The following is a 26,535-nucleotide window of genomic DNA, read 5'->3' on the forward strand; positions in this document are numbered from 1 at the left end:
GAAAGAGTCATCTGAGCAGAAACCTGGATAAAGTGGGAGAATGAGTGAGGACAATATCTGAGGGAAGATCATTGTAGACACAGGGAGCATCCTGTGCAAAGGCCCTGGGGCAAGGGACATGGCAGTCTTCTTGCTGGGGACAGGTAGTGACTTGCAATGAAAAAAACTTGAGAATCAGAGTTGTGCTAAGTTCTTGTCCCAAACCTGCCATTAACCAGATGCTTCATCTGGAACAATTCCCTTCTCTTTTTTTCGGTATCAGTTTCTTGATCTGGAAAGCAATGGGGGTGGATAAGTGATTCTTTAAGGTCCTGCCCATTTCTTGCATTTTATATGTGTTATCATTGTCATCTTTTCTCTTAGCAGCAGGGTTTTATTTTCAATGACTGCAGTTTTACATTCCAGCCTATGTCTACCTATTTTGATTTTACATTCTAACAGTTATAGAAAGCTTTATTTAGACAGTGTATTACTCCATTTTGTGTTGCTAAAACAGAAATATGTGAGACTGGGTAATTTAGAAGGAAAAGAGTTTTATTTGGCTTACAATTCTGGGACAGCTGCATCTGGTGTGGGCCTCAGGCTGCTTCTAATCACGGTGGAAAACAGCAGGCAGCCACTAGGTACAAGCAGATCACATGGCAACAGGGAGCAAGAGAAAGAGAGGGGAGGTGCCAGGGTCTTTTAAACAACCAGCTCTCCTGGGGAGCTCATTAATCCCCTCTTCCCTCAGGGAGAGCATTAATCCATTCATGAAGGATCCGCCCCTATGACTCAAACAGCCTCCAGCACTGCCACCCTGGGGATCAGATTTCCACATAAGTTTTGGGGAGACAACACATCCAAACTCTACGAGAGAGTGAACATTGGAAAACATCTTTGCAGTGATGTGGAATGCTTCGTCTGAGAAGCATTACTGTTTTCCCACCACGCTGGAGTTTGACGTGTATTTTAACACATCCTGTGAAAGGCAATGCCCAGCGGGACACTCTTTTTCTCAGAGAAATGATTAGACTATGAGAAAAAACTGGAGCCATATGATTTATGGCACAACGTGAACAGTGAGCAGAGTCAACACGCAAAACCATCTGTCAGATAAGCAGTTGTTCTGGAACCTGCACAAATCCTGGACGCAGCCCACATAGATCGGGCTGCTTTCCCTTCTGTCATTAGACAATTAAGAACCCTCAGAGGAAAAGTAAATGCCTGAGTTCTTTTTATTGAGTGATCCTCAAAATAAGAGAGTACGTTTGCTTTCTTCTTTTGTTGAATTTGCCAAAATATTGTGCTTTTTATTATTATTATTTATTTCACCAAGGCTAAAAATTTTTTTAAAAAAAGTCACCAAAGGAAACTTCTCAAAAACTTATTTTCTTTTTTCGTGACAGAGAAGTAATTCAAACAGGTGGAAAACAATGTGTAAATTGTAAATAAGTGAAAAATATCATTCACACTGTAGGTCCAGCTGGGTAGACAGAGGGAAAGATGGGAGAATTCTCCTACTTCCTCTGAGCTAAAAGACTGAGAAACCCCTGCAGTTATCTTTAAGGAAAACCTGGATATTATGGCTGGGGGGAAGGAAATGACCTTTCCGGGTTTCCTCCAGTCTTTGTGCAGGCCTGAGGTCAAGACTGGGAGGGCCGGTGGATTCTCAGCAGAGCTCCCCCTGACACTGTGGGAAGGTGATTAAAGGATTAAAATTTGCATGCAAAGCAATAGATATTCAAACCCTTCCTACCCCCTTTCAATGTAACAGAGAAGATAAAAGCTGTTTCCTTTCAAAGCTTCAGGTTAAAGATGGAAGAATTAGCCAATGTGTAATTGTATAGCGGGGCACTCAGAAAAGGCTGAGAGAAGAGAAGGCAATGATATCCAAATATCAATCTGTGCTTAGGGGGAAAGAAAAAAAAAATTAACCCTTGAAAAACTACTACTATCTAAAAACGAAGGAATGACATTGCCAGAGGCAGTAGTTCTCAAAGCAGGGGCTGCGGTGGTGATTATTTTGTCCCCTTCCCAGGGAATGTGTGGCAACATTGGAAGACATTTTTGGTTGTCACAACTGGGGAGTGGGGGTTGGAGTCCTACTGGCATCTGGTGGGTAGAAGGTAGCAGGGACGCTGCTAACCATCCTACAATGCACAGGGCAGCCCACCGCACAAAGAAGGGGCCGCCCCAAATGTCAGGTGTCAAAGCTGAGAAACCCTGACAAAATTCTGTTCCAGGGTTTGTCCAGTGTATCTACTCAGGATGCTTCCCCAGCCCATCTTGACCATTCCCAAGGAACCCCCACTGCCCACCCTCAAAGTGAAGCCCCAGGGCTTTGCCTTGGTCAGCGTTAGTGCTGGCCGATCAGAGAGAATAATCCCTGTCCAGGGCTAATTGATTCCCCAGAGAAAAACCGCGTTAAGAACCATGTATCTGCTGTCTTTGCGGTCAAGCAGAGAGGATTTATGAGGCACGTTAAAGCCTATCTGTGTCTTTCTTTGTAAATAAATTGTTTAGAGTTCTCAGATTTCTATCTAAATAGTTACAAACTTTATCAGGCTTTGTTGTAGTGTTGTTCAAAATAGGATCCTGCAATTAACACTCAACTGCCGCCTTGGAAATGAGACGGATGAGACAGCCAGGCGCAGCTGGCACGATCCCAGGCTCACATGCTGCTCAGAGATCCCTATCTGGGAGATTCTACCACTTGATGTTTCCAACAGGATACACAACATTCTTTTTAATACACTTCTGTGTGTCCTAGGATGGTTGATGAGGAAGGAGACAGATGAACTGACTGCCTCGAATTTGTAGGAGCCTTCTGAGGAGAGCACTAGGGGTGCAGGTGCACGGTCCTTGTGCTGCCTGTCCCACACAGGTGAGATGACAGCACTTCTCACACCTTGATGTTCTGAATACTGAAGATGACCTGGGGAATCAGAGGATGACATGCTACCATATGGTCAGCTTGGGACACTTGGCCCAAAGGAGTCTTTTATTAAAATATCATTTACTTGGTCTTCCAATTATGTTAATCCATTTTCTAAAAGCATAGCTATACTTTAATTTACCAACCATATTTCTAAAAATATTAACCATACCAGGCCAATGTTTTTGTCCTCTTTTCTATTATTACCCCTACAAAGGAGGCTTTTAGACATTTTTTTTTTCCTGATTGCCTCCCCACCTCCTTGAAATTTTGATACGATGGATACACTATGTATCTGCTTACATATGGTGGTCCTTAGGAGAGCCACAAACCATTGGTATAGCTAGGATTTCTTTGCCCCTTAAAATCCAATTTTCTCCCCTTAGGGGTGTGGCGTAATCCTGCCCACTAGGCTGATTGTAAAGCTACTTGACCACGCCAGTTGTCGGGCTCTTTTACCTTCCAGTAATCCTGCCCCAACTGGGCCATTTGTTGCACTAAGACTGGGTCTGGAGCTCCCAGACCCCTCAAGCCCATTCACAGACTGGGTCATAAACCTTTCATACACCAGGATGCGTCACCAGAACCCTTCACGCAGGTCTATGAGCTAGGTAACTGGCCAAAGGTCCCTGGAGACATAGGTTGGAAAGTATGGCTGCGCTGGACGGATGCCAGAGGCCAACATCTGCCTGCCTGCTTCACTCAAACTACTTCTCTCTCTCTCTCTCTCTCTCTGAAGAATACACAAATAGCAACAAAACTAAAAAGATACATCAGCACACATGCGCACTAACTCCACACACACACAATTTGCTTACAAAGGATGCTGAACCACCAAACTGGACCCGAGGTGAGGGCCCTGACCAAACTATTCTATTTTCCCAACAAGGAGTGATATTGATACCCAAGGAGAGGGCCTGGGGAGGCCCAATGGCCATCCTCAACCCACCCCATCCTCTTAACAGAAAAGAATTCAAGAGCAAAGTCACATTAGAAAGTGAGAACATGTTTAATGTAACAAAGAGATACAGATTTCACAAAGAAAGTGCAGCCTAGCTCCAGAGACTGAGCAATGCCCACATCATGTTTAATACAAAAGTAAGAAATACACACTTAAAGTTTAGTACAGAGTGCAGCCTGGTTCACGTGAGCAGCCACTTGCTAAAAGTAAATTTAACACAAAAATAAAGCATATACACCTCAGCCTGCAAAGTTCAGGTTGGTCCCAGGAAAGTGAGCACCAACCCTGCCTTCTGCCAGGATTCTCCTTTTATAGCATTGCTGCCTAATACATATTCATGCTATCTAATGAATATTCAACTATGGGGGTGGTTCCCAGTTATGTAACATAGTCTTGCACGTGCTCAGTTCGTCTCCTTTTAGGGCATGTTCATTGGTCAAATCCTATCACATGCACCCAGACATATTTGAGAATATTCTGTGCTCTTGAGCACCTCTACTGGAAGGTCCTTCAAAGGATAAATTCCACTTTACTGAGTAAACACATCTATAAGGGTTGTATAAGCCTATACAAATTCCAGTTACTAAGCATGCTCAGCCACTGGATTTGCTTAGGTCTCAATTTCCCTGTGTTAGTGCCAAAAACAGGTCCAATAAGCAATAGTAACTCTCTTTTAAGGGAGGTCCAAGGGGAGGGGCCTGAGACCTCAAGGAGTTGCGTGAAAACCCAGAGGTATGTCCTAAAACCCTAACCCAGTGAGACTCAGCACCTCCTATCTCAGTATCAGTCCCATTGAGAGCAACTGAGCTACACTAAATCTTCACATTTGAGTTGTCATTGACAGTAGCCACTATCAGAAAACATTTAAGAGCTTGAAACATTTGTTTCACTTATTTTTTTTTTTTTTTTTTTTTTTGTTTTTTTTTTTTTTATTTATTTTTTTTAATTTTATTTTGTCGATATACATTGTAGCTGATTAATGCTCCCCATCACCAAAACCTCCCTCCCTTCTCCCTCCCCCCTCCCCCCCAACAATGTCCTTTCTGTTTGCTTGTTGTATCAACTTCAAATAATTGTTGTTGTTATATCTTCTTCCCCCCCCCCCGGTTTGTGTGTGTGTGTGTGTATGTGTGTGTGTGTGAATTTATATATTAATTTTTAGCTCCCTCCAATAAGTGAGAACATGTGGTATTTCTCTTTCTGTGCCTGACTTGTTTCACTTAATATAATTCTCTCAAGGTCCATCCATGTTGTTGCAAATGGCAGTATTTCATTCGTTTTTATAGCTGAGTAGTATTCCATTGTGTAGATGTACCACATTTTCCGTATCCACTCATCTGATGATGGGCATTTGGGCTGGTTCCAACTCTTGGCTATTGTAAAGAGTGCTGCGATGAACATTGGGGAACAGGTATACCTTCGACTTGATGATTTCCATTCCTCTGGGTATATTCCCAGCAGTGGGATGGCTGGGTCGTATGGTAGATCTATTTGCAATTGTTTAAGGAACCTCCATACCATTTTCCATAGAGGCTGCACCATTTTGCAGTCCCACCAACAATGTATGAGAGTTCCTTTTTCTCCGCAGCCTCGCCAGCATTTATCGTTCATAGTCTTTTGGATTTTAGCCATCCTAACTGGGGTTAGATGGTATCTCAATGTGGTTTTTATTTGCATTTCCCGGATGCTGAGTGATGTTGAGCATCTTTTCATATGTCTGTTGGCCATTTGGATATCTTCCTTAGAGAAATGCCTACTTAGCTCTTTTGCCCATTTTTTAATTGGGTTGCTTGTTTTCTTCTTGTAAAGTTGTTTGAGTTCCTTATATATTCTGGATATTAATCCTTTGTCAGATGTATATTTTGCAAATATTTTCTCCCACTCTGTTGGTTGTCTTTTAACTCTTTTAATTGTTTCTTTTGCTGTGCAGAAGCTTTTTAGTTTGATATAATCCCATTTGTTTATTTTTCCTTTGGTTGCCCGTGCTTTTGGGGTCGTATTCATGAAGTCTGTGCCCAGTCCTATTTCCTGAAGTGTTTCCCCTATGTTTTCTTTAAGAAGTTTTATTGTCTCAGGGTGTATATTTAAATCCTTAATCCATTTTGAGTTGATTTTAGTATACGGTGAGAGGTATGGATCTAGTTTCATTCTCCTGCATATCGATATCCAGTTTTCCCAGCACCACTTGCTGAAGAGGCAGTCCCTTCCCCAGTGAATAGGCTTGGTGCCTTTGTCAAAGATCAGATGGCAGTAAGTGTGTGGGTTGATTTCTGGATTCTCTATTCTATTCCATTGGTCAGTGTGTCTGTTTTTATGCCAGTACCATACTGTTTTGGTTATTATAGCTTTGTAGTATAGCTTAAAGTCAGGTAGTGTTATGCCTCCAGCTTTATTTTTTTTGCTGAGCATTGCTTTGGCTATTCGTGGTCTTTTATTGTTCCATATAAATGTCTGAATAGTTTTTTCCATTTCTGAGAAAAATGTCTTTGGAATTTTGATGGGGATTGCATTGAATTTGTATATCACTTTGGGTAGTATGGACATTTTCACTATGTTGATTCTTCCAATCCAAGAGCATGGAATATCTTTCCATCTTCTTGTATCCTCTCTAATTTCTCTCAGCAGTGGTTTGTAGTTCTCATTATAGAGATTTTTCACCTCCTTGGTTAACTCAATTCCTAAGTATTTTATTTTTTTGGTGGCTATTGTAAATGGGCAGGCTTTCTTGATTTCTCCTTCTGCATGTTCACTATTGGAGAAAATAAATGCTACTGATTTTTGTGTGTTGATTTTGTATCCTGCTACTGTGCTGAAATCATTTATCAATTCCAACAGTTTTTTTGTAGAGGTTTTAGGCTGTTCGATATATAGGATCATGTCATCTGCAAACAGGGACAGTTTGACTTCATCTTTTCCAATCTGGATGCCCTTTATTTCCTTCTCTTCTCTGATTGCTCTGGCTAGTACTTCCAACACTATGTTGAATAGGAGTGGTGAGAGTGGGCATCCTTGTCTAGTGCCTGTTCTTAAAGGAAAAGCTTTCAGCTTTTCCCCATTCAGGATGATATTGGCAGTGGGTTTGGCATATATGGCTTTAATTATGTTGAGATACTTTCCCTCTATACCTAACTTATAGAGGGTCTTTGTCATGAATGAGTGCTGAACTTTATCAAATGCTTTTTCAGCGTCTATAGAGATGATCATATGGTCCTTGTGTTTGAGTTTATTAATATGGTGTATCACATTTATTGATTTGCGTATGTTGAACCAACCTTGCATCCCTGGGATGAATCCCACTTGATCGTGATGAATAATTTTTCGTATGTGTTGCTGTATTCTGTTTGCTAGTATTTTAGTGAGGATTTTTGCATCTATATTCATCAAGGATATCGGCCTGTAGTTTTCTTTTTTGGTTATATCTTTACCTGGTTTTGGTATCAGGATGATGTTTGCTTCATAGAATGAGTTTGGGAGATTTGCGTCCGTTTCAATCTTTTGGAATAGTTTGTAAAGAATCGGTGTCAATTCCTCTTTGAATGTTTGGTAAAATTCTGCTGTGAATCCATCTGGTCCTGGGCTTTTCTTTGTTGGGAGCCTTCTGATAACAGCTTCAATCTCCTTTATTGTTATTGGTCTGTTCAAATTTTCTACGTCTTCACGGTTCAGTTTTGGGAGCTTGTGTGTGTCCAGAAATTTATCCATTTCCTCCAGATTTTCAAATTTGTTGGCGTATAGTTGTTTATAGTAGTCTCGAATGATTCCTTGTATTTCAGATGAATCAGTTGTAATATCGCCTTTTTCATTTCTAATTTTTGTTATTTGAGTCTTCTCTCTTCTTTTTTTTGTTAGCCAAGCTAATGGTTTGTCAATTTTATTTATCTTTTCAAAAAACCAACTTTTTGATTCGTTGATCTTTTGAATTGTTTTTTGGTTTTCAATTTCATTCAGTTCTGCTCTGATCTTAATGATTTCTTTCCGTCTGCTAACTTTAGGATTGGATTGTTCTTGTTTTTCTAGTTCTTTAAGGTGAAGTGTTAGGTTGTTCACTTGCCATCTTTCCATTCTTCTGAAGTGAGCATTTAATGCAATAAATTTTCCCCTCAATACTGCTTTTGCAGTATCCCACAGGTTTTGGTATGATGTATCATTGTTTTCATTAGTTTCAATAAACTTTTTGATTTCCTGCTTGATTTCTTCTTGGACCCATATGTCATTAAGTAGAATGCTGTTTAATTTCCATGTGTTTGTATAGTTTCCAGAGTTTTGTTTGTTATTAATTTCTAGTTTTAATCCATTGTGGTCTGAGAAGATACATGGGATAATTGCAATTTTTTTGAATTTATTGAGACTTGATTTGTGACCTAATATGTGATCTATCCTGGAGAATGATCCATGTGCTGATGAGAAGAATGAATATTCTGAGGTTGTTGGGTGGAATGTTCTGTAGATATCTGCCAATTCCAATTGGTCTAGAGTCTTGTTTAGATCTTGTGTTTCTCTACTGATTCTTTGCCTAGATGATCTGTCTAATATTGACAGTGGAGTGTTCAGGTCCCCTGCTATTATGGTATTAGTGTCTATTTCCTTCTTTAGGTCTAATAGAGTTTGTTTTATAAATCTGGCTGCTCCAACATTGGGTGCGTACATATTTATGATTGTTATGTCTTCTTGATGGATCAGTCCTTTTATCATTAAGTAGTGTCCCTCATTGTCTCTTTTTATGGTTTTTAGTTTAAAGTCTATTTTGTCAGATATAAGAATAGCCACTCCAGCTCGTTTTTCTTTTCTGTTTGCATGGTAAATCTTTTTCCATCCTTTCACTCTTAGTCTGTGTGAATCTTTATGGGTGAGGTGGGTCTCTTGTAGGCAGCATATAGTTGGGTCCTGCTTTTTGATCCAGTCAGCCAGTCTGTGTCTTTTAATTGGGGAATTTAAGCCTTTAACATTAAGAGTTGTTATTGAAAGGTGTTGATTTATTCCTAGCATTTTATTGGTTGTTTGGTTGTCTTAGGTGTCTTTTGTTCCTTGCTTTCTGATTTACTGTTTGGTTTCTTTGTTTGTTGGTTCCTTAGGTTGTAGATAGTGTTTTTGTTAGCTTGTTTTCTCTTCATGAATGCCATTTTTATTGTACTAGCGGGTTTTGATTTTTCTTGGGTTTTTATGGCAGTGGTAGTTATTTTTCAGGAACCAAACCCAGTACTCCCTTCAGGATTTCTTGTAAGGGTGGTCTTGTGGCAGTGAACTCCCGCAGTTTTTGTTTGTCTGAGAAATATACTATTTGCCCCTCATTTCGGAAGGATAGCCTTGCAGGGTAGAGTATTCTTGGCTGGCAATCTTTGTCTTTTAGTATTTTGAAAATATCATCCCATTCCTTTCTAGCTTTTAGGGTTTGTGATGAAAAGTCTGATGTTAACCTGATTGGGGCTCCCTTATAGGTGATTTGACGCTTCTCTCTTGCAGCTTTTAAGATTCTCTCTTTGTCTCTGAGTTTTGCCAATTTGACTATGACATGTCTTGGAGAAGGCCTTTTTGGGTTGAATACGTTTGGAGATCGTTGAGCTTCCTGGATCTGAAGATCAGTGATTTTTCCTATACCTGGGAAGTTTTCTGCCACTATTTTGTTGAATATGTTTTCAATGGAATCTCCATTTTCCTCCCCTTCTGGAATACCCATGACTCGGATATTTGAGCGCTTGAGGTTGTCTGATATCTCTCTCAGATTTTCTTCCATGTCCTTGATTCTTTTCTCTTTCTTTTTGTCTGCTTGTGTTATTTCAAACAGCCCATCTTCAAGTTCAGAGGTTCTCTCTTCAACTTCGACAAGCCTGCTGGTTAAACTCTCTGTTGTGTTTTTTATTTCGCTGAATAATTTCTTCAGTTCAGCAAGTTCTGCTACATTTTTTTTCAGGAAATTGATTTCCTTGTATATTTCCTCTTTCAGATCCTGTATACTTTTCCTCATTTCATCATGATGTCTAGCTGAGTTTTCTTGTATCTCATTCAGTTTCCTTAGAATTATCACTCGAAATTCCTTGTCAGTTATTTCAAGGGCTTCTTGTTCTATAGGATCTAGAGTATGAGATTTATTAACTTTTGGTGGTGTACTTTCTTGATTTTTTGTATTTCTGGTGTCTTTTTTTTGGTGTTTATTCATTGTGGCAGGGGGTTTCACAGTCCACCGGTTTAAGACTAATGACTAACTAGGATGTTGCTGTGGTTGCCAATTTGGTATGGCTCCCGCCGTGACTGCTCAGTTGGCCTCTAGTGTCTTGTGTGTGTGGTTGCCTCGGGTCTTGGGCTTCTCCGGGGAGCCACCTTTCTGGTCAGCTTGTACTCTGCTGGGCTGGTGGATCACGTACCACAGGGTGTGTGATCTCTGTTGAGCTTTCACTTTCTGTACAGGACTTCTCCCCGTTCCGTGTGCTCTGGCCCAGGCTGTTAGATCGTGCAGTGGCGACCCCACCGGGTGTGTGGTTCCTGTCGAGTCTCCGCCTCCCTGGCCGCACGTCTCCCCCCTCTGTGCACACTGTGCTGGGCTGGGGCGTGTGTTCTGCACCCCTCGTCTATCAGCTGGGCCTTCAAGACCCTGCTCAGCACCGCCTCGCCCAGGAAGTCTACCAGGTTTCTGCTAGGCACAGACGACCGGTCTCTCTGGGTGCCTTTGTAGCACTGTGTAGATCTTTTTCGGGTCTTGTTCACCTTTGTATCCCCCCGGTATAAACCGAGTCTAGTGCCCGCCTGCAGCCTGCTCTCCGGCAGGTTCAAGCGGACCTGGGAACTCTCCTACCACACTATTCCCAACCAGAAATTCGTTAGGCTTTTTTCCAAACTGGTGGTCGCAGAGATGGTATCTGCCTCCCAGTAACAGGAAGTTTACCGGGGCGGAGTCCAGGGTGTGGTGGAGTGACAGTCGGCCCGCCCGTACTTCCTAGCCCTCCTAAAACTGGTCGGGACGCCCCACACCCACAGCCCTGCCAGAGAACCGCGGAGGGAGTGGGAGAGGAGGTCGGCCCGCAGGGTCCGGAAAGCCCCGCGCCAGGCCAAGCAAATGGGCTCAGTGATGGCCGAGCAGGGCGGAGCTGCCCGCACCTGGGAAAATGGAGGCAGCACCGGGGCAATGAGTGGCCTGGTGGTGCAGGCGGAAGCCGCGTGGGCATCCACCCCCCCGAACAGAGCTGTGCCAGGGATCACTCACAGTGCTGTGCCAGGTCGGGCGCTCGCTCTGTCTCTGGTTTGTTGCCTTCCGTGTTCTCGGCGCTGCCGCCTCGGGCTGTTCAGTCGCGGCGCCGCTCGGGCGCTCCCAGGAATCTTCTTTAATGCCGGCCTGAAACCTCGAATCCTGAATAGGGCAGTTGGCCGCCTTCTTCAGCGCGGCCCCGGTCTCCGGGATCCTGGCTGCATCCACAGCAGCCCTGGCGCCGTGTTCCCTGTTTCAAGACTCACTTTTGCAGCTAAGAATCAGTTCTTTTCCTGCTCCACACTTCAAAGCTGTTGCCTGTAAATGAGGCAGCCTCTCCTGCCGGGGGCAAAGTGGCGTTGAGCCCCCACGACCGGCCAGCAGCAGCAGTCCTCCCTTAAGAGATGGCCAGAGGAAGGTCCACAAGTTTCCCGGCTGCCTGAGGCCCAGTGGCCACCTTTTCCACCTCAGCTACTCCGCGCCAGCCGCCGCAGCCGCCGCCATCTTGAAAACCTCTGTTTCACTTATTTTTTATGGGGTTTTTGTTGTTGTTGTTGTTGGGGGTTTTTTTTGGTTCTTTGTAGGTACAATAAGAAGAAAATTAAAATTATCTCCTGGGCTGATTAATCACTTAGTGTTTGCATACATTTTCTAGCCTTTGCTATGAATGTATTTATTTATAAAATTAATTTATATAACAAATACTGTTTAAACATGCTGCTTTTACTTACACTTGGAATAATTTTTCACATCATTACAAAACTTTTTATGACATCCTTCTTATGGATGCATAATATTCCATCATAAGTACATAGGTTATCAAATTTAAAGAACCGGTTTTGTTTGCTATTTAAACTAATATTAATGTGTCTCTTAGAATATCCTGCAGAGAACAGATACAGTTCATCTTCATTATTTCTTTGGAGGCTCTCATATTGCAAAATGTTAGGACTTTTTTCTGCCTTTTTGATTAAAATGCACTAGCCCTTAAATGATCCATTATCAAGTGAAACATCACTCTATAGATGAAATAAAGCAAATTAATAACAGGTCTTTGTGTGTTCGTGTGTGTGTGTGTGTGTGTGTGTGTGTGTGTGTGTGTGTGTGTGTGTAACTTAGACTTTGGTTACTTAGCTTAAAGCAATGCATTCTTAAATGCTACTCTAAGAACTTATACTTACGACCCTTCCCACCAAACAGAGAAACCTCCCAGAGGAGCCCTGCCCTTCCATGGAGTTTATGTCTTCTGTTAATTTAACTCTGCTGCCTAGGTATACCAGAAGTCTCCCAGGGTATGCCTGTTCTTCTTACCCAAGAGATCATATGAAACTATGGTTCCTGGGGTGTTCAAGTCATTTCAGTAAATTATTAGTAGTACTTCCTCTTAGGGTCACCTCTCTCCCAAGATGCCCCATGCCCCAGTTTCCATGTTGTTGGCTCATATCCAGGTGTAGTATCTCCCCCAAACCTGTGAACTGACCTCTGACTTTCTGATCGGAAGCCTGTCCCTCCCTCTGCTTTTCCAGCTCCATGCCCTGCCACCCTCCTTGGGCAAACAGCTCTTGAAGATTTGACACAAGAGGAATCAAGTCCAATCCAAACTCCCAAGATGCCATACTCTGTTCCATTTGTTTTTAAAATAGTTTGAAAAAAGTACAACTGGAAACATACAAGTGCTTTATTATTGCTCAATATCCAGTTTATTTCTAGATATTCATCACATTCCATTCAAATATGAATATTAGCAATATTACAAATAAACATCTACAATTTTCCCACAGATCATAAACAAAGCCACTCTGGGTGATGGTCACATAAGATGTTATTAAATTAAATAGTTTTGCTGCCATTGTGTTAATTGTACACCAAAGTAAAACATATTTAGCTACCGATTAAAATCTGTGTGGATATCACCAGTGATTACAGCATCAGCAGTCAAAATAATCTTGGATTTTAAATCCTACTGGATATAATTGTTAACATGATAGTCTATCATGTGTGTTCCATAACATCCTCTGATAAACTACTACTTTTCGGTGTTCGTTTGTTTTTCTGCTTCTTCTATGAAGCATATAGAAGAGAAAACACTTCTTCTATGAGCTTGTTCACTGACTTCAGAACCGGCATCATCCTTCACAGTTTTTATATCCAGCTGCTCTGTACTCTGTACTGGGCACCCACAGAATGCTCCCTGCCCCTCACCCAGAGAAACCAGAAGTACCCCACAAGTAGGAAAGCAGTTGTTGCATGGAGACTGAGGCAAGGAATATTATTGCATTGATTATTGTGTATTGATTATTATTATCTTTCATGCCATCTTCCCTGGTAGGGAGAGGGGTAGGCAGTTAAGAAGAGCCCATTAGAGTAGTCAATTTTGATCTCTGTTCATCTGTGTGGTTTTATTTTCTAATCTATAAACCATGTTTGTGTTGAAGATATTATGAACTCAATGTTTGTATCTCCCAAATTCATATGTTGAAGCACCAGCCCCCAGTGTGACTTTATTTAAAGAAAAGGCCTTCACAAAGGTAACTGTGATTAAATGAGGTCATAAGGGGGGGGGCCCTGATCCAATAGGATTAGTGTCCTTATAAGAAGAGACAGGAGAGAGCTCACTCACTCGCTCTTTCCACCACGTGTGTACACAGTAAGAAGGCAGCAGTCTGCAAGCCAGGAAGAGAGCCTTGACCAGGAACCATATCAGTCAGCTCCAAGACTAAGAAAATAAATTTCTGTTGTTTGAGTCAGTATCAGACTGTGGCACTTTGCTATGGTAGCCCTAGCAAACAAATACAGTTAGCATTTCAAGAAAAGATCATGGGAAATCTATATAACAAAGATGTTCAAATTGGGTAGAGGAGTAAAGCATTGTGAACCCTGGAGTTGGAAGCATAAAGAGGTGTCTATAATGTAAGTGGAAGGACAGGACAGGACTTTCCTTTTGGGGCAATTGCTCTGATGCTTATGTTAAGGGAAAGGCCCTGTGTTTTACAGCTGAGGGTAGACAGAGGACATGTAATGGTAGAGTGTAAAGAACAGAGTATCTAGATTGGAGGACAGAGTTTGCTCAGTGAACTCACATCCCAGCACACAGATTTTGAATCCAAAATGGGCTCTGGGTGTGGAAGATATTAGAGAGAAAAATGAGACTTTTGAGAACAAGGTCTGAGGACACCCTGCTGAGCCAGGAAGTGGCAAAGACAGCAGATTTGTACAGATGTCACCAAACATCAAGCAAAGGGGCCTTTCCTCCCCAAAGACCAAAAGGGCCAATAGTAGTGATCAGGCCTGGAAACAAATCTGAAAGTGATGTCCCCAGGAAGCTGAGAGGTATGATGAAGTTTTGAGTGCCTTCAATTTGAGTTGTCTGAGTCAAGATCAGACCCCAGGTGACTCCCTGAGTGAAGTCTGTGTTGTGTCCCTGAGGCTTGTCCAAGGATATATGTTTTTTCAAATTTCTTAAGTGATGCAGTGGACTGAATTTTTGTCTCCTCAAAATTCACATGCTGAAATCCTAACCCCCAAGGTAATGGTATTAGGGGGTGGAGCTTCTGGGAAGTGATTAGGTCATGAGGGCAGAGCCCACATGAATGGGATTAGTGCCCTTATAAAAGGGATGTCAGAGAGCTTGTTCACCCCTTCTGCCTTGTGAGGACACAGGGAGAACACAGCTATCTATTTAGAAGTGGGACCTTGCCAGACACTGAATCTGCTGGAGCCTTGATCTTGAATTTCCCAGCCACCAGAAATGTGAGAATTAAACTTCTTTTGTTTGTAAGCCATCCAGTTTATGGTATTATTGTTATAGCAGCCCAAACAGACCAAGACAAGTAGTATTGCTGGAACAGGGGAAATAATAATTGGGGAAAGTGTTAGGGGGAGGGTCCTGGTCTTCAAAGACATCTTCTTTCTCATTCTTGGGCAGAAGCAGCAGGGAACTAACTAGCTCTCCTAGTTGGCATGGCGATATTATAACTCTCAGTCAACTCTGGCTGCTATAGCAGAGTACTACATGATGGGAGGCTAAAACAACAGGCATTTATTTCTCACAGGACTGGAGGCAGAGAAGCCCAAGATCAAGGTGGCAATCAATTTGGTTCCTGGTGAGGGTCTTCTTCCTGGTTTGCAGACAGCCACCCTCTCTCTTTATCCTCACATGGGGAAAAGGAAGATCACCTCTCCCATATCTCTTCATAGGGCACTAATCCCATCATAAGCGTTCCATCTTCATGACCTAATACCTCCCAAACGCCCCATTACCAAATACCATCACTGTAGGGATTAGGGCTTCAACAGATGAATTTGGAAGGGATACAAACATGCAGTCCATACCAATAACTCACTACTTCTCTCTTAATCCTCTGTGGCTGTGTGGAAATGTGTGAGATTTAAATGAAGGATAGGTGTCTGGTGAATGTTAGGTGCACCAGGGGAAAGGAAGTCCTGATGTTTCTATAGAACCTTCCTCGCACTCCCAATGCTCCTATTCGGAATCCGGTGGCAGAACACGCACAACAGCATGCCCTTGAGAAGCAGCATTAGGTCCACGTGGGAGATGTCATTAGCATACTGCAATGCTGGGAAAGGTATCTCTCCCAGTGGACACTGCGGGGAGGGAAGGAGGGTTCTGGAAACAATCCCTGAGTACATCACATTCTTTCCTAATATCGAAACACCTTACCTCTGCTTTTGGATGGACATAAAAATGCAGACAAGGGCTTGAAGGAAAATGCCCCTCTTGCCTTTTTAAATTTAAGAATAGCTCATTCTGATGAGGGTGGAAGTACAGTCATATTATCTTCTCCACATTCAGTTTGATAAAGGATTTAGTGTGATAAAGAAAAAGCCCAACAGTCACCATTTTGAGTCACAGACCTTTAGGTACATGTGGGGGTGGGGGTGGGGGGGTCATTAGATAAACCCTATCCCAAGCTGCTCAGTGAGGTGAAGACAAACAGAATCAAACCCCTTCGTTTGACTTTGGCATTTGTTCAAAAATGATAGGCCAAGGCCAAGGCCATGAGCTTTGGCATTTGCTCCAAAATGATAATATCTTAAGGATTTGCAACTTCTTTCTCTATGGCTGCTGATGTCCAAAATGTCACTTTCTTCTTCAGGTCTTCTATCCACAGTTAGAAAGATCAGATACTAACCAGTTGAAAAAGGGAAAAAGAAACAATAGAGAGATTTGTGTCCGGGCCTGCGCTCACACTCGAATTTGCGGCAGGGACAGCAGCGGCGCCTGCAGCCCCGGTTCGGGCTGAGCGCCTCCTGTCAGGACGTGAAGGCTGCGCCCCCGCCCCCCCCGCCCCCCCCCAGGGACAGCCAGTCCCGCTCAGGACTCAGCAGTTCTCTCTCCTCCCGCTTGGGCTCATTTACAGAGAGCGTCTCCAGGAACCAGTCATGGGGAAAGGGGAGACGTGGAGTGACAGGCCCACGCGCAGGAGGCTGTCAGCCTCACGGCCCTCCCCGGGGGCAGGCGCGAGGCAGCGGGAGGGGCTGTGGTCCGGCCCCAGCCGGGGTTAAAGGGTCTCCAGCGGCCCCGAGCTCCCAGCAAAGGCCAGACCACAGCAATCAGCGGGCGCCTTATTTACCATAACCATATACAAAACCACAAGCATCCGAGTCCCTCCGAAGCATCCAGACACCGCATATCTCTTCATTAGAGCCTGTCGGGCTTGGTAACTGCGCCGCTCGCCCTGGATTCCCGACGCGACTGGGCTGCTTGAACCCAGCAGCCGCCGCGCGCTCCGGAGCTCAGCTGCACCCCCGAGGCGGGAGGGGGCGTCTTGCTCTCGGCCCATCCCCTCCCGCTTTCGCTTTGAACTGATTTCTAACTACACTTGAGCGTTCCAGCTCACAGTGATAGATGGCTGTAAAACAGTTTAATCATTCATAAATAAAGTATTTATCGCGTGTGGCCGATCCTGTCTCCGTCGCTTTAATGAAGGCAGCACATCACAGCAACCCATTACCAGGTCGTAGGTGTCAAATTAGACAAAGAGAAAACTGGGGAGCTTTGTGTCCTGCCTTCTAGGCCTTTTGACTAAGGTCGTGTTTTGTTGCTGTTCTTATCCGTTTGCCTGTTTTTACTCTGGCTTGTTCCCAGACATGTTTGGGTGTTTTTTGTTGTTGTTGTTGTTGTTGTTTTTCAAAGCAATTGTATATTCTGTCGGGTCGATGTCATTTCTAGTTCTTATGCCCATTGGTTAAGAACAAACACCACCACATTGGTTAAGTATGTGGAATTTCAAGCTTTCAAAAAAGTCTGCGCTGCCAAGACTACTCTGATGAAGGATTCAGCAAGATACCCAAGGCAGAGCGGTGGAGACTGGGTGAGATGATTGAGGGGCCTTGCTTCCCACTTAACGCAGCTCTCCAATTTGAAATTTGACTATGGGGTGACCAACGCATCCAGGTGTGCCTGGGACTTTCCTGGGTTAACCACTGAAATTTTCATGTCCTGAGAACTCCCTCAGTTGCAGGCACGCTGGCATGGCTGGTCACCGTCCTATGACAAATTCAGTCCTTTTAACTTAAACATACTTTATAACTTCATGTGTCAGACGTGCAAAGACCGTGAACCACGAACCTGCAGTGTAAGCTAGGTAGAGACACTCCCCACTGGCAGAAGACAGGATAGCCTGGACCAAGGGCAAATTATTTCTATTTGACTTCTCCTGCTCATCACCACTCTCCCTGGGTGCTGAACAGTTGGAAGTGGCCTCTGCCGCTGCTACTGAGGCTGGGAGAACCCTGGGCTGCGGCTGCCCTCGTCAGGACTTCCCTCGCCCTGCAGCATCACAGGCTTTCTCAGGAACACAGCTTTCCCCCCAAATGACTGGCAAGATGAAGAGAGCAGAGCCACCTTATTCAAAGGTGCACTGTCCAGCGACGAGGACAACTCTGTTCTGTCACCACTCCTCTGTCCTGCTCTGGCTGATGCTGGGGACGGTTCAGGAAGGGAAGGCTCCCCCTCCTGTGGCCCTGGAAGAGCTCTGGGGTCCTCTCTTCTGTCTAAGCCTCCTGAATTCAGCACAGTGTTGGTCCCTGAGCTCCCTCTTTGAGGAGAACTTAAATTATACACACAATTTCCAGACAACACAGCTTCTGAACGCCCTCGCCCTCCTCAATAATGATGCCTTTGTCCCCTACATAAGAAAGATGAAAAGCACGTTCTGTGTTTTTCCTTCTACCTCTGAGACATCTTTCAGTAAAAGGTAGAAAAACTAAAAGGAAAGAAATGAGAGAAGAGATGAGAGAAAGCTTATCTATATGCCCCCAAATGACTTGTTTTAGTTCACTATAGTTGGGGAAACCCTTTCCCCTATTCCTAATTGTATCTCGAAAAACCAATTTATTAACTGTCCTTGCTTACTAAATGGTTTGAGTAGGTCAGTAATGAAGCCTAAGATGCACCTCAATTTCCCTTGGCAGCTTTACATGGAATCCTCACCTTTCCCAACAAGAAATGAATTTCATCGCTACTCTTTTACAGCATCCAGTGTCAGGTAGTCTGTGAGCAGTCTGCGAGGTGCTTGTAAACGCTTAACAGTCAGTTCTCTGGGGGGCCTGGGGAGTGCTCTGATTTGTAGGGTTTGCAGATTCCCACCATGCCGATTTCAGGTTACCAAGATGACGTCACTGAACCAGCACTGGGAAGATACCTGCACAACATTCTCTAGGGCTGGGTCAGTAGGGATGAGCCAGTGGGCTTCTCCCCCACCACAGGGAAAAGCGACAGGAACAGAAGCAGGAGGAAGACTGGCCAGAACAAGGGTCCTCAACCCTGGCTGCATATGTGCATCACCCAGTGAGTTTTTAAAAACCCCGATGATGATGCGCAGACTATACCTCAACCAATGAAGTTGGACTCTCTGGGGGTGGGCCCCAAGCATCCAGGTTGGTGAAATTCCTGAGGCAATTCCAACACTCAGCCAAGTGTGAGAACCCTGGGCCTGTACAGTGCTCACTCTCTCTTGCAGAAATCCCTCAAATACTTCTGAGACATCTTCTATCTCTTTATTAAAGCTTGTCAGGGATTGCACAGTTTGGAAACTGCGAAGCCGTGAACACCATAGAAATAATTCTTCAGTGTCAAATTTTGGCAAGGCTTTGTTTGTCATGATTGCACTACCACGGGGGATGAAAGGCAGCATATAACGCCACCATGCAGAAAGTTCTGGGCAGTCTCTCAACTGAGAGCCGCAGCAGGCCTGGCAGCGCTTCTGCAGTCTATTTTCTCGGATCAGAGTGTGACCTGCAGATGTAGCAATTTGGGTAAATAGGTCTCCAGTTCTAAATACAGGTGAGTCTCCCTTATCCCAAATGCATGAGACAATTTTGAATTGTTTCAGATTTTGAGTTTTTCAGATTTTGGAAAATTTGCAGAATACAAGTACATACCAGTTGAGCATCCCTAATCCAAAAATCCATAATCCAAAATGCTCCATGTGTTATGTCAGTGCTTGAAAAGTTTTGGATTTTGGAGCATTTCAAATTTTGGATTTTGGGATTAGGGATGCTCAACCTGTAATATATTCTGTGTTTTTATGTGAGGGAGGGTGTTGGTATGAGAACAAATATTTACTTGAAGCAAGTAAAGACATTCCTATATATTATGAATGTAGAAAAGTTGACAAATACTGGAAACAGCAGAAAATGCAAAGATATAAAATGATGCACACTTTTATTAATGCTGTGTTTAATAACTGTGTATACTGCATTGTCAAGTATATTCCTGAATTAGAGAATGCTTGTTTTGACTAGGCGTTGGGGAGAAATAAATCCACCGCTTCTAATTTCTTAAGAAAATGTTTCTATTAAAATTAATGCACACACAAAATAGTGCAAAAATCACAAGTTTATAGCTCAATGAATTTTCTCAAAGTGAACATGTACCCCTTGCTAGGTCAGAAGATGGTATATTCCCAGTATCATAGGAGTCCCTCTTGGGCACTACTGTTCTCCTTGGATGTAATCCCTATCCTGATTGGTCACTGTATTAGTCTGTTTCTGTTGCTTATAATGAAATACCTGGAACTGGGTAATTTAGAAAGAAAACAATTTGTTGTTTATAGTTTCTGAGGCTGGGAAGTCCAAAGTCCAGGTAACACATCTGGTGAGAGCCTTGGTGGTGGCAACACTGACCCAGTAGTCTCACACTGCAAAATGGTGGAAGCAGAGAGAACAAAGAAAGAAACAGACTCTCCTTTCTGCTCTTTTAAAGCTCTCAGAACCACACCCCTAACCGCTATTTTTAATCCATTCACTGTGGCATAGTCCTACGATCTAATCACCACTTCAAGGCTCTACGTTTCAATTACCATAATAGGATTTCCCACCCTCTTAACAGTCACAGTGGGGACTAGGTTTCTAATACATAAAACTTGGGGGACACAATTCAAGCATCAGTGAGTTTTGGGGGACATAACTGAATCCACTACAGTCACCACACATAAGCTCCCCCTGCCTTTGAACTTCATACAGTTGGAATCATCCAGAATGCACCCTTTTGTTTTGGGCTTTTTTTGCTTACCATTATTTGTGAGCTTCCTCAACAATGTTGCTCATAGCACTAGTTTTGTTTGTTTGTTTACTCCATTTTATATAGTATTCTATTTAAATAGTATTCCATTATATAGATAATGCCACAATTTATTTATATATTCCACTAGTGATCTGTTTTCGACATTTACAAACAGTGTCCCTACGGACATTCCTGTGTATGTCTTTTAGTGCGTATAAGTAATAACGTGTCTTTGTTTTAAATTTTGTCCAGTGAAACTCTGTCCTGTGTCTAGTGAAGTTGAAGTTCACATGGTACTTAGGGTAAGACCCAAATCGCCACTTATGCCCTGTTTTCAATGCTCTTACAGGCAAAGTTGTTACATTTTAAAGCCAGAAGTTTAGAAATTGAAAAACTGCCCCAAAACTTTGCCCCTGGCATGGGATAGTGTTTAAAAGGAAATCAGAAAGTCTGAGTAATTTGAAAAAGTGCAAAAAGAGACCATGCAATCCATCTACAGGTATCATGTTTGGAAGGGACCTCGGAGAGGAATGTCCTCCTTTGACTGGATAAAGAAACTGAGGCCCAGGGAGATGAAATGACTCACACAAGATCACATAGGTAAAAAGCAGCTGAACTGGGCCAGGAACATTTGTAACTCCTAGTTGGCTCCTTCTATAACATTACACTGTCTACATTTTTAGACCTAAACTGATAAATTCTAGAACGTGCAACCAAAGTAAAAATGTGAAAGAGAAGAACCTGTTACTAATACCTTATTCTACATTTCTATTCCAACAAAGAATGCATAAACACCTCTCTGTCTTGACTTTCCTTTGCCCTGACTCAGCATCCAGCCTGGCCTCCTTCCCATCAGTTCTCCCACTGGACAGCATGGTCTTTGTACATGCAAGTCTGATCCCATCATGCCCTTCTTAAAACACTGGTCTCTCATTGTTTTTAGAAGAAAGACCCAAATCTTTACAGTGCCCTAAAAGGGCCTGGAGAGTCTTGCTCTTTCCATTTCTTTCTTTGGAACTTTTTCCTCCTTTGCGATGCTGACCTTGACTACACTGCCTTATGAAGCCTCTCTTTCCCTTAGAACCTGGTTTAATTATCACTTTCTCTGGAGAGTCTTCCCTAAGCTCCTGACTTAATCCATGTGCCACTTTACACCGGGCACCTCTCCTTGGCAGCACCCACCCCAGCTACATTCATTTATGTGGTCTGTCCTTTGATTTACATTTGCTTCCCTTGTTAGATTCCATGAGGGTAGGTCACTTCTGCTTTTGTTCACACTACCTGACCTTCAATAAATAGCTGGTGAACAAATGTATGAAAATGGTTGCTTTGTAGTACTTTCTATTTCATTATTTGTATTTTGTAGCCTAAGACAAGTCTATTGCATTGATCAGAATTTTATAAATATGTAATATTCAGCACTATTTATTTAAATATCAGTAACTATCAATTTGGAGAAAAATACAGAAGAGAGGCTTATCACATTCTCAGGTAACAAAAAGTTGGGAGGGACAGCTGGGTAGAAGAATCAACACTGTAAAAGTCTGGAATGACAAAACAAGTTCAAAGTCTTATAATGGAATTCAAGGAGTCAATTCCACAGTATGCGCTAGACAGAATAGCATGTCCAATTCCAAAGCTACAAAGGTAAAGAAGCATGGTGCCTGATTTAAAAGAGCTCACAGCTGGTGGAAATACAAAATGTGAGTGTAAGCTCACCACAGCACTCCACAAGCTCCCATCTGGTGTGAAAGTACAAGGTCACTAAATCAGTACCCTTCCCGCAGGGTTAGACCTGCTTATATGGCGCTGCCAGACGGACGGTGGGATATGATGAATTCCACTTCGTTCTTGTTACTAAACAAAAGATTTTTAAATTGCTATGAGTTTTTCAGGAATTTTTCAATGTCATTTGGTGAAACTTTTGATCTCACCAGAAGACTGGGCATTTTTCTCTGTATGTTACAACTTTACGGAGAATAGCGTCATGTACATTAATTTAAAACATCTGTCCAAAAAATAAATTAATTAATTAAATAAAAGCAGATTTCAGCAAGGTAAAAAATAAAAGAATAAAATAAACAAAACAAAATAAAACATCTATTATATATCTATCATTCTGAGTTCACTTCTCCCCACAACTACCCTAGAAGTCTCGGAGGTCTTTACCTAACATAACCTGGGGTATAACCTGTGTAGTCCTCCTACCTTCCAGTATTCAAAATCCCATCTATTTACCCTTTGGCAGATTTCTCCAAAATTGGTGACAGCTACCAACTCATACACATCTTGGTCCATATACCTCTAAGCCACCAGGGACTGTATAAAATCACCTTGACTCATGAAAGTACAAAACAGATTATGGACAGATTACATTAAACTGTAATGTAAACAGTAATATAATGCCTGCCTGAAATTCTGATTTTGTTCCCTATGTGGATTTAATTAATATAGTTTCTACTTGACTGGGGTGGACAGGAATTTCTAGAGCTATGATGTGAATTATGCACATAAACATTGTTATAGCCTAAATTTGGGCACCCCACTCCATCACGGGGAAAAAAATAAATAAATAAAAAGTCTATCTTATAGAGGGATTTGCATATTTAATCCTGGCCAGGTTCCAAGGAGAGACCATTTTGTTCATGCTGGTTTCTTCTTTCTCTGTTTTAGGTATTCCCCTTTGGCTTGGACATGACTAATTTCCTTTCCTCCATATCCCATAATTTGGATAAAATAGGCAAACCCAGCATTGAAAAAAATTGATACTAGAAATATAACTCAAATAAGAAATCTATGATCAATTTATTTAAAGCACTAAAAATTATGTTCCAAGTTTCAACTCATGTTTTCCCCATGTAAAGGTGAGGGAATTAGATTTAGTGCTATTAGAATGGTAAAAGGAAAATTATGTTTCGTCAATGTCTTAGGAGCAGAAGATAGCCTCTTAAAAATCTCTGAAAACACTAGAAAGCATAAGGAAAACCAAACCAAAAATTGTGTTGCAAAAATATCTTGGGATCCTTATCGCTTAAAAAAAATGTACGGTGCATTCATTATTCAGAATTGTGTCTGTTCTATTCCAATGCCATCCAATTAGATTTTCTTCCTGACAGAAGTTGGTTCCATCTAATAAATTCGTTAAATTCTGTCAACACTTACAAGACAAGACTTGCAAAATCTTGTTCAGTACTCCCATTACACCTCGTCCGTCCTCGAGCAGAAAAGAGCACATCAACAGAAATACAAAGCCGAAAATCCTCCTCGTAAGAAAAAGAAGTTAACGTTTGAAGAGTCAGAAAGATTAATATTTTCTCCTCTGTTGTGGATAGTCTCACACCCTTGGGGCCTCATTTTCAAACTGGCTAAAAATGAAAGGATGAAGCGTCCTCAAGTGTTCAGTATAATTAGTCTGGCTATACTGCAGTAAGACATGAAAGGTCAATAATTATTGTTGGGTGGAGAGTCTCTTGTTAGATGTCAGAGCATGAAGGCTCCATCATGGCCTCACGTAGAGTCGTAACGTTTATAGGATTAGGCACACTAAGCACCTTGGCTGGTTGTTTTTCTGCCAGTGTTCTTTAATGTACAAGTGTAATTGCACATGAACTTCTTTTTGGTTTTGGTGATAGGATTTCTTCTCACTGACACAAAATGTGTATTGGACCCACTGATATTTCTCAGTGGGTTCTAAATTTGAACTTTGAACTGAAGGTGGAAAGTGCATACTTAACCCCATAAATCTGCTCTTTCCCTCCTCCTGCCTCCGCAGATCACCGGAAGCACTGTTTCCCCACTCCCAGGGTGGTTACTCCCAAGCACCTCTGTTGGGCTCTATTACCTGTCTGTAATCCTGCCAACTGGGCCAATTGTAGTGTTAGGGCTGGGTCTGGAGCTCACAGACCCCTCAAGCCCATTCACAGACTGGGTCACAAACCCTTCACATGCCAGGCTGGGTCCCCAGACCCCTCACACACCAGACCCCTCACACTCAGGTCTATGAGCTAGGTAACCGGCAAATGGGTCCTTGGAAGCTGTAGGTTCGAGAGCATGGCCGTGCACAGGGGACACCCAAGGCAGACGCCAGGCAAGCCATGGCACCGCACATGTGCACTAATTCCACCCCCACACACAATTTGCTTACAAAGAATGTGCCTCACCACCCCCAACCTGACCTAAGGCAAGGGGGCCTGGTTAAATTATTCTATTTTCCCAACAACCTCCTTACCGCCATCTGGGGCCTCTGTCCCAGACACCCACCCAGACCCTGAATCTAGACTCTCAAGAGAGCAAAAAATGGTTCCTGAGGTTAGATACGATATGTCTATCTAAGCCAAAGATACACAAATAGTACATAAACAGATATACAGCTTAACTGTGGTATTAAAATTTCATCAAGCAAGGAGAATTTTTTAAAAAATGTCTAAAAAGTCTCCTTGGAGGTACAATAATAAAAAATATATATTGGGAAATTCTGGCTCACAAATCTTGTTGAGAAAGGGAAGCTTGCCTTCTCTTTTATATTTAAGAAAAACGATATCATTTCATGAAATAAAATTTGGGGAAAAAATTTCTACCACTGCAGAATTACCCTCTACCCCTAGTTATGTGCACATATTATATGTGGTTATGATCATCAAACACACAGTCCATATGCACTTTTACATTCCAAATAATTTATCTTTATCACCTGAGCATTTTTATGTTGCAACACAGTCTTTATCATTCCTGCATCATAACTCTCCCTCTGGTCAAGGAATAATTCCCAGTTTCTTTCTTAATCTACCTGAGGTCAAGAAAGTTGAGCAACTTACAGGGCAAGAGCCCTCTAAAGATCGTGTAATTCTCAAATGCTTGTGTTTGTAGAACCTTTTGGGGGATAAACAGGCAGTAGATGTGAAGGGCTGAGCCCCTCTTGGATAGTATCTGGCTGCCAATCCTCACCAGACCCCCAAGAGGGCATTAAAGAGCAGGGCCAGGACTCTTCTCCAGGACTTCTGTGTCGGGGGGCAACAATGACCCAGGAGTCTCCTCCGCCTTGGCCTAGCATGAGGGCTTTGTGCCTTTTTTCCTGACCTCCTTTATGTTTGCTCCACAGGACTCTCTCGCTCCCCTTACTGACATATTATACTTGGTTATAATTGTAAAATGATGGGCCCAGGTTTTACTAATACTGCTCAGAACATTTTAAAATACCTCAATAGTCCTGTGAATAGCAGACACCAATTTAGGACACAGATGGTACACGTCAAAAGGGATTGCTGGGGAGGGAGTGCCTCCTAAATCCATCCATCTCCATCTCAAGAAGGTTGAGTCATTTAACCACCCCCCACTTTTCTGTTGCTTGATATTTCCATCTTGCCCAATTTTTGCTAATTATTAGCAGGACTACAATGGACACAGGTAGACAGGAAAAGTTCATTTTGCTAATTCTTTTTATGAAATTCCTCCGTGTCCCATGACTTGAGGGGACTATTTATATGATTCCTCACAGGTATTGCTGAATTGCTGGATTACATATTTGTCTTTTGTCTCTCCACAGTACCCTGCACATCTCTGTCAGATCTGTGACCAAAACACAGAGTTTTCAAAGGTCAGGAGTATGGGTGGATGTGTTGAAGAGACTTGGCTACTGTTGATGTCATATCATTTTTATGTTCATGTTGTCTAAATTTGGTATTATAACATATAATCACTTATAGGAAAAAGGAGAGTGTCCTTGAAGGGTATTCTTACCCTAGCCAATGGAATAGACAAGGAGATGTTGGTTTCAGCTCAAGGGAGTAATAGGAGCTATAAGATTAGGGGATTGCTTCGGGTTTGAATAACCTTCCAAAGACCCAAGCCATTTTTGGTTTACTCTGAAAGTTTAGATCCTTTCTCATCCCTTTGATGAGGTTCTAGTGGCACAAGGTCAGCCTGAGAGCCTCTGGAACTCCCCCAAAGGCATC

This window comes from Cynocephalus volans, chromosome 1, assembly GCF_027409185.1.
Source record: "Cynocephalus volans isolate mCynVol1 chromosome 1, mCynVol1.pri, whole genome shotgun sequence".
In the NCBI taxonomy this organism is placed as follows: domain Eukaryota; kingdom Metazoa; phylum Chordata; class Mammalia; order Dermoptera; family Cynocephalidae; genus Cynocephalus; species Cynocephalus volans.